Source organism: Cydia strobilella, chromosome 18 (genome assembly GCF_947568885.1).
Source record: "Cydia strobilella chromosome 18, ilCydStro3.1, whole genome shotgun sequence".
Classification (NCBI taxonomy): Eukaryota; Metazoa; Arthropoda; class Insecta; order Lepidoptera; family Tortricidae; genus Cydia; species Cydia strobilella.
The window spans coordinates 9,171,497-9,182,645 of NC_086058.1; the positions used below are offsets into that span (position 1 = coordinate 9,171,497).

An 11,149-nucleotide genomic window follows, 5' to 3' on the forward strand; every position below is an offset into this window, starting at 1 on the left:
AAAAATGCCTTAGGGTCACCCCACACTAGCGTGTTTGGAGCGGCGGCGTCTAGTCAGCGCTATGGAAAATGGCGCCGCTGCGCAGTTGCGCCAACGTCGCGTCGGACAGCATCCATAGAGTTGACTAGACGCCGACGCTCGAGAGACGCTAGTGTGAGGTGGCTTTAGTTAGCAAGGGGACTTTCTGTTCTAAAGCGGGAGCTGAAGATGCTTCAGGAAGAGACGGAAAGATACGAAGGATTGTAAGTATAAATGTTCCGTTTTGGTTCCAGTGTCGCAGCGCAGCAGCGGGTCCGGTTCGGGAACTGGCAGCGGCGGCGGGTCGAGCTCGTCGCCGTCGCCGCCGTCGTCGTCCCCGTCGCCGTCGGGCGAGCGGCCGCCCACGCCGCCGCCGCCCGCGCCGCAGCCCTGCGCCTACATCTACCGCAACTAGCGCGTCGCCCCGCCGCCCGCCGCCCCGCCGCCCCGCCGCGACCCCGCGTCGCCGCCTCGCCGCCCCGCCGCCCCGCCGCCCCGCCGGGCCCTGGCCACCTAAAGTGAAGTGAGAACGTTCCCGACTCTAATTGTTAGACCTCTTTTGTTATCGCAGAAGTGAAAGCGCCGCCCGGTGACGGACTTTTCTTCCGGAATAAATACGTACTGGTGATGACCCACATTCTAAAGTTTTGATCGGAAGTGTGACAAATATAATGTATTTTTTCTTAAGACGGGATTATCGATTGGTAAAATTAAGATGAATAATGTAACAAATTGTAGATTCTCTAGTTATAGTTTACTAATAATTTAGGCGAAGATATAAGTTTTTGTTAATAATGTTGATGACTAGTTAATGTGAAATTGTGAGTGTCATTGCAGATTTTGATTTACTTTGAGTCGGTACAGTCGGCCACAAAAATATCTAGTCTACTAACTACTAAAATACATTGATACGGATTCTATTGTCAGTGAAATTGAGACGATGCCTAGATTTTTTCGGAATAATTAGCAGGGTAGATATTCTGCTGCGCCTACAGACGTAACGGCTGAACAAGTTTGTGTCAATAGCTTGAAAGAAATGTGCAATGATTCCGCAAGTCGCTTTTTACATAACTACGTATTTGTAGCGGTACGTTAATAAGTATAGGGGAGGGCGTTGTCTCATTCTGGAGTTCTAGCGATACTACTAGAGTAAACGATTATTATAACGTATAGTTGAAACACAAAATATGATATAAATTATATTACCGTGTATAAACGATATGTAAAGTTCTGAAACTTATTCATTCATTAAAGTGCTTCTTATGGGTGTATTTAGATGATTATTGGATCGTTTTGATAATTAAATATTCGATAATGTTATAGATTTAGTGATGTATACATAGGTACCTACATAGCGTTAAGGGGCACAGTGTTGCCGCATGCCAATTTAGATTGTTGGTGCGTCAAAGTAAGTTACAACCTGTAACTGTGATCATTCTGTACATACATTCTGTTACCACTTCTCCTTTGTAGTCTACGGGTCGTGTGTAAATTTAAATTTCCAGAAAAGTGGGCCAAACTATTAAACATTCTTGACAATTTCTTGCTACTAAATTAAACCACAAAATGTACCACGAAGGGCTGAACAGACAGAGTATATAACAACTGAGACAGCTTCATACAACCGTACATGACGTGCGCTACGTGGTCACTGACAGTAACGGCTTGGTAATTTGTCTTGTACACGCTTGTATGGAGCGAGTAGAACCTGATGTGATCTCTCAGTACGATTGTATGAAGATGTTTGCTCTGCCGGTTTACTCCTCTGTGCGAATACTTAGGTACGATGTTTGAAACGCTTAATATTTACGTTTTCGTGTACCCATATTGGAACCCGCATTAGTGTTCAGATCATCTTCGCTCATTGTTGACAATTGAATGTATGTAAAAAAATGTCAATTCTATTTGTAATGACTTAGTGCCTAAGTATGTGGCAGGATTGTAATTGATATTACGTGACTCAGATTTAATTTGAACTGATGTTAGAATGAGATAGACGCATTAGAGTAGCGGTTACAATAGAAGGTTGAGGCGTGCAGACCGCAGTGTTACGTAGATATTTTTATACGCCATAAATAATTATAGAGGCATTCTCAAGACGGCCTTGTTCATACCTACTCATGAATATCCGCATTTGGACTTAATAATTTGATATTTTCTACATTTAAGCAGAGACGAGTAAATAATAAAGCCGGATAGTCTGCATGCAAAGTTGCGTTCCTCCAAAACTAAGTTTCATTTGATACCGTCCGTACACTGTAAAAGAGGTGTCTTGCCATACATTTTGTCGTCCCTATATATGACGCTGTTATTACGCCACTTAATACCTACCTACTCCTTAAATAAGTTTCATATGATAGCGTTCTAACATTCCTAAGCGACGTCCTTAATATACTGAGATTTCTTATAGTGGCGCCATCTAGTGTAACTCTCTATTTCGAAGAAGTCGCAACTTTGTGTTGAGATTAGCATTCTTTATATTTACTTGTCTGTGTGAAACGTGTGAGTATTCCACTTGGCGCTTGCAACGACAGTTCATTGAGATCTCTAAACATTTTTTAGGGAAATCGTTACGAGAAACAAGTAGACTACACTCTTTATGATACCAAAGATGCCATGAGTTGTATTATACGTAGAATAGTGGTTTATTTATAATAATGTAACCAACATTACATTAAATTACTGATAACGTTGACTTCTGTTGTCTAGGGAAATGGGGCCTTAACGCAACTTGCGAGAAACTTACCACAAAGTGCACTATGGTCCCTTTTTCCAGAGTACGACACGTTTACAGATTTTGTAAATGTACCTACTGCCGATTAGTGTCAACTATGAACTCATGTATATGTAATTATTTTAAGTTTACTTTACCAAAGTCAACGCACAGTTAGATTTATTGTTAATTTAACATACTGTGTTAAGGTAATAGATGTTTTACACTGCCAGTCTTTTTTGTTTATGTTTACGGACTTAAATGGTAACCTATAGCGAAACTACACAAACTAGGTAACGACAAAATAGCGCCACACTGTCCTATTTTAATAAGTCACATTAGTCACAAAATACCATCTTTCAACTTCATGCTAGCAACACTTGTCAAATCGCATTACGTTATTGGTCATGCGTGTGCATAGATGGTAGGATCCTATAGATGTGTTATATGCATGCGCCCGTAAGGGACGGAACATACGCAATGCGACAAAATTAAAAAATCCTAACAACATACAAAAAAATAACCTGCGTAATGTGGTCGGGTTATTTGTTGCCCACCATAAAGGCTCCGTCACATTGACGCGGTAGCGGAACCGACCGCAATACAAACCGAGCGACCAGGGGTAAGAGAAAGACATATTCATGTATTGGCAGTTTCATGTATGTGATGTATGGCAGCATAATCCTTTTTCTCTTTCACTCTTATAAATTTCGGTATTTCGCCATCGCCTCCTTGCTATGATGCCATAACCCGACCATGAAAAAATGCCCGGTCGGTGATAAAGACAAAGCATGGAACTATTTTCTCTTTCCTCTTATAGGAATCGCAATAAGAGTAATAAGACTATATTTCTCTATCAAAGAGTGTCAGGCCCTTGATTGTACCTCTATGTGCGTGTGTCAATCAGACAAATGTTGCCAGTTTGGAGTTATAAAATGGTAGTAAGTTGCTAATGGTTTTGTTATTATTTTACCATTTATTTAGGCATCGAAGCAATTGTTTGAATCGTTATTCTGGCTACCATTTTTACAGTCCGTATACTTTCCGTATTTCGAAACTCATACGTAAGCGAGGCTAGTACATGTATATAGCGAGTTCTGTAATTTAAACTAATTTTCGTCGAGTAAATAAAATAAGCGTTAGCGTTTAAGTGCAAGAAAATTTTTGAAGGCGAGTTGTTAAGAATTGTTTTTGTATAACTTAAAAAATATTGATGAAATGTACAATAACCATTTCTACGTTTAAATTACTGAACCACCTTTTTATACTCGTAACATTAATTGTAATCATAAACATGCCTAGCACCACTTGCACCATCCCACTAACCCGGGGTTAACCGGTTAAACCTGGAGTTAACATGGTTACCTGTAAAATTTGACACTGGTTTAATGGTTTAACCGGTTAACCCCGGGTTAGTGGGATGGTGCAAGTGGCCCCTAGAAAGTCTTTTGTAATAAGCGTAAATTATTGATTTATAATATATTGAGAATTATATTAGAGCTAATGATATCGTAGGTTATAATAGGCCGCTTAATTCTGTTTGAGACTCGAAAGCCTTAGTGTTAGAAATTGAAGACTTTTATTAAAATAAAGTACTAAGTAATTGTAATTACAGATGATTGAATTGAAAGGATATTCACTACTTTTATTAAAGTATACTGTTATAAGGTATAGTGCATCACGTGTTCACGTGTCACCATCACAATACTCGAGTACCTATCCATCACATAGCTACCTAAGCGTAGTTTGTAAATACATTATGCCGACAAGTTGAGTTTAATCTACCACACAGAGATTTCAACGCCTGTATTGTAATATCCCTATGCTTTAACTCCGTGACATTTTTGGAGATCTGCCTATTTAATCTATCACTCAAATCATTTATTAAAATACAATAAAAGCTTGCATTGCTGTAATACAAGTAGATATATTTGCGGGTAACTTATCTAATCGCTTACATTAAATACATTATATCTTTATTTTTTTGTCGTTGTTCCATGGAACAATAATTTTACAAATGAATAATTTAAATATAGTCTGTCAAGCCATTTCCGTCAGTAGAAAAAAGCGGCAAATTTAAAAGATGTAGGCCTATAGTACTTTTCTCCAAACATGCGAGGAAATAAGGTAAAATAAAAAATTATTTAAGCACCAAGCATCACTCGAATTTTAACATCAAACCGTCAAAAACTATCTAAAAGAAGGATCTTGTGTTATTTTTTTATAAGAAAAATGAGAAAGTATCTAAAGTATATTTTGGCAAGCTATTTCAGTCAGTAGAAAAAGGCATCAAATCCTCGGCAACAGGTCCTCCCATAGAAAATTTGAATTTTACGCCTTTTTCTACTGACAAAGTTTGACCGGCTATATTTCCGTTAGCTTATGGAATGCGTTAGCTTTTGAAAAATGTCACGGTCCATTCGATTTTCAAATATTTAACCCATATCCACTTTTTTGAACCATAGACTAATTAGACAGCTTTCGTCATAAATTAACACTTCGTTTTATGTTCGTAAATCAAGGACCATGATGAGACAAATTGATTGGAGAGCAGTTAATGGGAAGTGCCTATTTAAATCACTCGAAACTATGTACTGTGTAGTTTTTATGGCGTAGGTACCTACTCCCGAGAACCCGGCCTCGTACGCTTCTTTAGCGTGCCTTTAGTACCTTGTTACCGGCCATTAGTGAAACAGGAACGGACGTATAAATAATAAGGTATATGCGAAATGAAAACGTGCACCATGGTGCCAAGATAAAACCGAAAAAAGTTAGGCATAGACCACGTTGTTAAGTTTGGCTGGGTTTTCCCCGGAAATATGGCCGTTCCGTTTCACTCCACATAGACCCGGTACGTAGCGCGGTACAGATAGCTCCGTTTCTATTTAATAAAATACCTTGTTTGGAAATACACATTTACCTACCACCTAATTCAACATTTAATAAGTTAAATTCTCATCAACTTTTATAAGAAATCTCAAATTGTTAACCGCATTGATTTGCTTTTTAGACACTCCATAGATTTAAGTAGGAGTTTTGTAATATAATGATAATGCAAAAACGCAAATGCAGTGATATTAAGAAAAATGTTACACCGTATGACCGTATTCGCTGCCCGTATTTATAGAGTGCAATTTTTTTATAACTAGAAACAAATAGATTGAGAAATGATGACTTGTAAAATATAAAATGGTTTAGTTTCAGGGAATAATTTTATATGTTACAAGCATCACTTCAAATGTTATGATCATTTTCTCATTAAAATATTATTAATATGCTAAATATTTTAGCAAAGAATAAAATGTATTCCTTTTCTTTAGTAAATAAAATATTGAAACTTGAAATTGTGTCCTATTTTTGTAACCATCCTTGGGTCCCCCAACTTCTATCAGAGCCCTCACAGGAGTTCTGTTACAATAATCATTATTCAAGCTCAATGCAAACACGAGACTGCAGATCGTAGCCTATGGTCATGTAAATTTATATTTAAACGGTTCACTCATGTATTAAGTCGACTAAAAGCTCGACATGTTTCGATACAATTTTCGAGGATCTTCTTCACGGAGCTCCGACTATATGTATTGTATGTAACGTAGAAATAAAGGCATTTTAGGCCTATTTTTAACCCTCTGAGAGTTGTTACATCTTGTCAAAAAAAATGGTGCCCATAAAGCGCGTTCCACGCCGCCTGAAGGTCTGAGGGCGGGGCCTACCGCTAAAACCGAAATTCGCAAATTGCGGGGATTTTTCTCTTTTACTCCAAAGAAGTCGTAATTAGAGTGACAGATAAAGATGACCGCAATTTGCGAACTTCGTTTTTCGCGGTTATCTCCTGTATATTATACTACTCTTTGTCTTTGGTTATAGCCCTGTCGCGAAAATCGACTGTCTTTTTGGCTCAAAATGGGCTCAAATAATGATGAGATGCCGTCTGAGCAGTTAACTGGCATGTTGTTAGCGCTTGTAAAAGCTATCACCATCGCACCGCACCAAGGTCATCGAGATCAAATATATCGCTTTGGTGCGGTGCGATGGTGTGTTACGATTGAAATAAAGCACCAGATTAGAAAAACATAGATAACACTTATTTTTAAACACAAGTTCTATTTAATCAATGAGGGCTGTGGTGTTTAGATTTACATCCGTTAATCTAACCACTCTTGGATTAATTATATTATAAATAAAACAATTTATTATTGTTCCACACAGTGCGCTCGAAACACCGCTCCGCCATGACAGTCTGACTAGTGTTGCCAACGCATCTGATTGATTTATTTATTTATGAACACCACATCTCTTCCCTTTTAACAAATTTGAAATTGTAGAACAATTCATAAAATGAACCATTTACTAAATAACAAAAAGTAAACTCGCACTACACACATTTCTAATCAGCATCTTAGCTTTAACCAAATGAGTGGTAACAATTAAAATAATGCATTTAGAAACAATGACAAAACTAATAAATCACCACACACTTTTTATTAACTCGGTGTTCACCTATGAATGACAACACCTAATGATAATATCAAGAAGTCGAACTCCAGTTACCAATAATATTACAGCTTTCCACATAGTCTTAGAAACCTTATTTCTTGTAAATACCCTTTAGTGTACAATCATTATGTTTACAATATGATCACGACTATATATTACCTAGCCAGCTTTGGATGCTTAATATGTTAACAACAATGAGTGATGTTAGACTAGAAATATGTACCACTGGTTAGTAGCACAACATATATATATTCTTACTTGAGTCTAGATTAGTCCTTAATGTAGGTAGTTAAAGTAGACCATATACTGATACATCAATGACATGTAACATTCACTGTAGCAATACTGATACATCTATGACCTGTACATCCAGTATAATAATGATTGTTCCATAAATATCTTGTTCGCAGTGTATCCTCTTTTGTAGAGATACCTATGACATTTATAATCTATTACCTCTCCTTTCTTTTAAATGAAATTTTAAGTACTTTTGTTACAATCTGCATCTATTCATTTCAGTGTATACTTGCAATTATATCATACATAATAAAATCTGTTAGTTTGTCAAGGACTGTCACATTTCAAACATAGACAGAGAATCATACTATCCCTGTCCCACACTAGCACCAGCACACAAAAGAAAAGGATGAGTATTGTTCCTATTTATTGCCAATTTGGTTTGACCAACTATAGATAAATCTATTAACCCTCTATAGATAAATACATGAAGCATATATATGTTTAATAAACTTTCATACTTACAATATTTTTTGTAGTTGAAACTACCTATATGAGCCAATGTGCACATTTTCAACATTCTACACCATAATTTTAATCAGTAATCAGTCATTAATTTCTTTCATTGGTACATATGATGGTACATAATAAATAATAGTTATGACCCTGTAAGGGCACTGAAAATTAAAATCCTTGGTAACTAAAAGTTTTAGTTTATGCTATATATATTAGTATAGTTACCCTTTTGCTACCGCTATTAAGTATTAAGACAGATTATCTTTATTTATAACATGTCAGTATCAATTAATTACAATAATTAGTGACAAACATCTAAACATGTTTCACATAGATTTGAATCCCCATATCACGCACATTTTGTCTACAGTAAGTAAATATAAGGATACATACGCCACGCAGGTGGCGCTGTAATCGTTACAATGCACTTAATTGTCATAAACAATCAAGATATTTGAAATCGCTTCACATTTTACTATTTTTATTCTGTGTTGGTACTGTTGGTATCTAAATACTTACATAAAATACATAATACATATGTATTTCAAAACAACAGAAACCAAATTATGGCGACAAAACGTCGTGGCTAACTTGCGTTATTTGCTTGATGGAGGATTCAGTGCAATATTTGTAACCACCAGATAAACTTCACCGACCTTCGCCAGGAATTTGCACTCCAAATGGACTGTTTAGCACGTAGTCAGTTTTCAGCCGCATTGGTTGGTTGTGAACTTCCTGTAAGAGAAATCCAGACGATTCATCTGTCACCACGCTATGGGTGTGTTTTATACCCATTTGGGAAGGTACATAAGTGGTATATAAACAATTCAAGCAGTTGTTTGTGTTGTGAGCCGTTAATCAAGTTGATTGACATGTAATAATTTGATGTTGTCTTTCTTGCGTAAATACATAATGGACTTGTGGTATGGACTAGTATAAGCAGTATACAGTAGTATTTAGGTATTTATTTGTTCTGTTACAGGTATACATTTCAGGCCATTAATAAGGCATAAGCGTCAACAATTTAACGCAAAAATGAACCCTATAACTTGAAATAAAGTTCAAAATCAGGTGGAAAATATATACCCTCTGCCTTAAAAACGTAATACTCCATTGCTATTTATAATGTACACATTTCATGAAATATTGAGTTTTAATGTCATAGGATACCTTGTTCCTGAAAATACTTGCTGAAAATTTCAAGGAAGCAATCTACCATAAATTTGTTTAAAAAACATCATAGGTAACATTGACACTAATAAGTACATTATTCTAATCCCTCCTATAAGGTGATTGTATATCCTTGGACCTAATGTATTTATTATTTAACCTTTTTGACGCCATGTCAAACACAAAAGCTGTCACTCGAACGTCACGTCACCGAAGTGTCAAAACTGAAATTGAACTTGATGCACATGCACGCTCTGTTGCGCTGTGGTCTGTGATGGATGAATCCGTCTTTGCGCATTGTACCTGCGGTGCCGATATATCGGTCATTGGCGTCCAAAAGGTTAATACAGAGTAAGAGACATTGCCAGCTTGCCTAACAAATGCAGGCCGCACAATGCACAAGAATAAGATATGGTTTAAGACTGGAAGGTTTTAAGATATGGATACCAATATGTGCCCGTCGAATTTAATTTCAATTTCGATGAGGTGGTCTAAATCACTGCCACTCAAGAGTTGACAATTTCGACATGATCACTAGTAAGGTTAAATCAAAACTCCATTAAGATTTTCTTTTTTACTTGCACTTACCCTAATCCACTGACATTTAGAAATATATATGGCTCGTAACATACCACAGGTGCTGACATCATTATACCTCACGCAGCTAAGTCAGTCTCCATTCCTGGTCACTGATATTTTCTCTGACAATGTTGAACAACACCCACAGACGTTGCAAACAACAATTTTACTGAAGTTGCTGTTCTCAATGTGTTAATTAGGACATATTGTGACATATCAATATAACTTAACATTTGCATTAACACCCAGTATAATTATTTTGCTCTGTAGTTTTGTAAAATCTGGTGATGCCCAAGAAACCTGAAAACTCATATTAATTGTTAGTACACATTCCTAGAGTAAATCTACTCCGGGACATTGTTGTATTCTCTACTAAGGCCTTGTCTGTCAGACCTCTCTTTCAGTTTTTCTTTTATTTTATTTTTTATTTTTTCTAACATGTATATGTTAACATTGTTAACACTAAAACGGCTTCCCCTTCCAGGGATAAGCTCCTGCAATGTGAATCATTTTATAACAGGTGTCTTAAACAACTTCTTTAGTGCCTCCATTGTAGAATTTGATAAGAACTAATAAAGTTAATATAAGATATATAATCTAAGTCAACTTGTTGACATTTGTTGTTGCTCATAACTTGTCTACCATAAGACAAAATTTAATTGAATAGGCTAGATGACAAATGTTGATTTCAATGATATCACTTGTTCCGGTATATCTTGAGAATCAAATGTTTGTATGAGACTCATCCTGTTAAAACAATCCACAAGTCAGAAATGTTGGTCACGGTCTGACAAAATTTCTCAATACAGGAACTACTTATATGCGAGATCCAATTCCAGTAAAAGCCATCTTGATGTACAGGAAACAAGAAAATTGCTATTTAAATATTTACAGTTTGTATAACAAATAACTATATACATCTACTTTTCAATAAAATGCAGGGAATCATTTGAACAGATACTGCTAAAATTTGGGTTTATTGAATGGACAAGTCATGAACTTTTGAGAGCTTATTTTGTTTCAGATGTCTTGTATGTATATTACTGATTACAATATTAATTCTTATAAATCTCATTTTGAAATTTAAAATGCAATGTACTATTATGCAGCATAGCACTAGAAAGAGAGAAATGGAAAGAGTTGGGGGAGGCCTTTGCCAACAAAAGGCATACAGACAACCCTATTATAATAAATAATTAAGATGTAATATACAAAGATAACAAGTGAAACTATGTAATTGTCTGAAACAAAAGGCTATTTTTATTTTATTATTATGCAGCATACAATAAGGAATCGAACACACAATCTCTTCTTTTCATTTTGAAATTTGAAAACAAAATAACCTTGTGTAAGTGTGATACTTTGGAGTTCTTGTATTTCCATACATTATTAGATAATCCAAATCATTGTGATAAATTG

At 36.2% G+C, this 11,149-nt stretch overlaps 1 protein-coding gene across 2 annotated transcripts in view; it reads left to right on the forward strand.

Moving 5' to 3' along the window:
* The window catches only part of LOC134749719 (semaphorin-1A), a 427,168-nt gene extending 426,712 nt beyond the window's left edge, over window positions 1-456 (forward strand). For both annotated transcript variants that reach the window (XM_063684737.1, XM_063684738.1), the window contains exon 17: window positions 273-456. The gene's annotated coding sequence lies outside the window, so the exon portion shown is untranslated. The remainder of the gene's footprint in view (window positions 1-272) is intronic.
* Window positions 457-11,149: the final 10,693 nt, after the last annotated feature.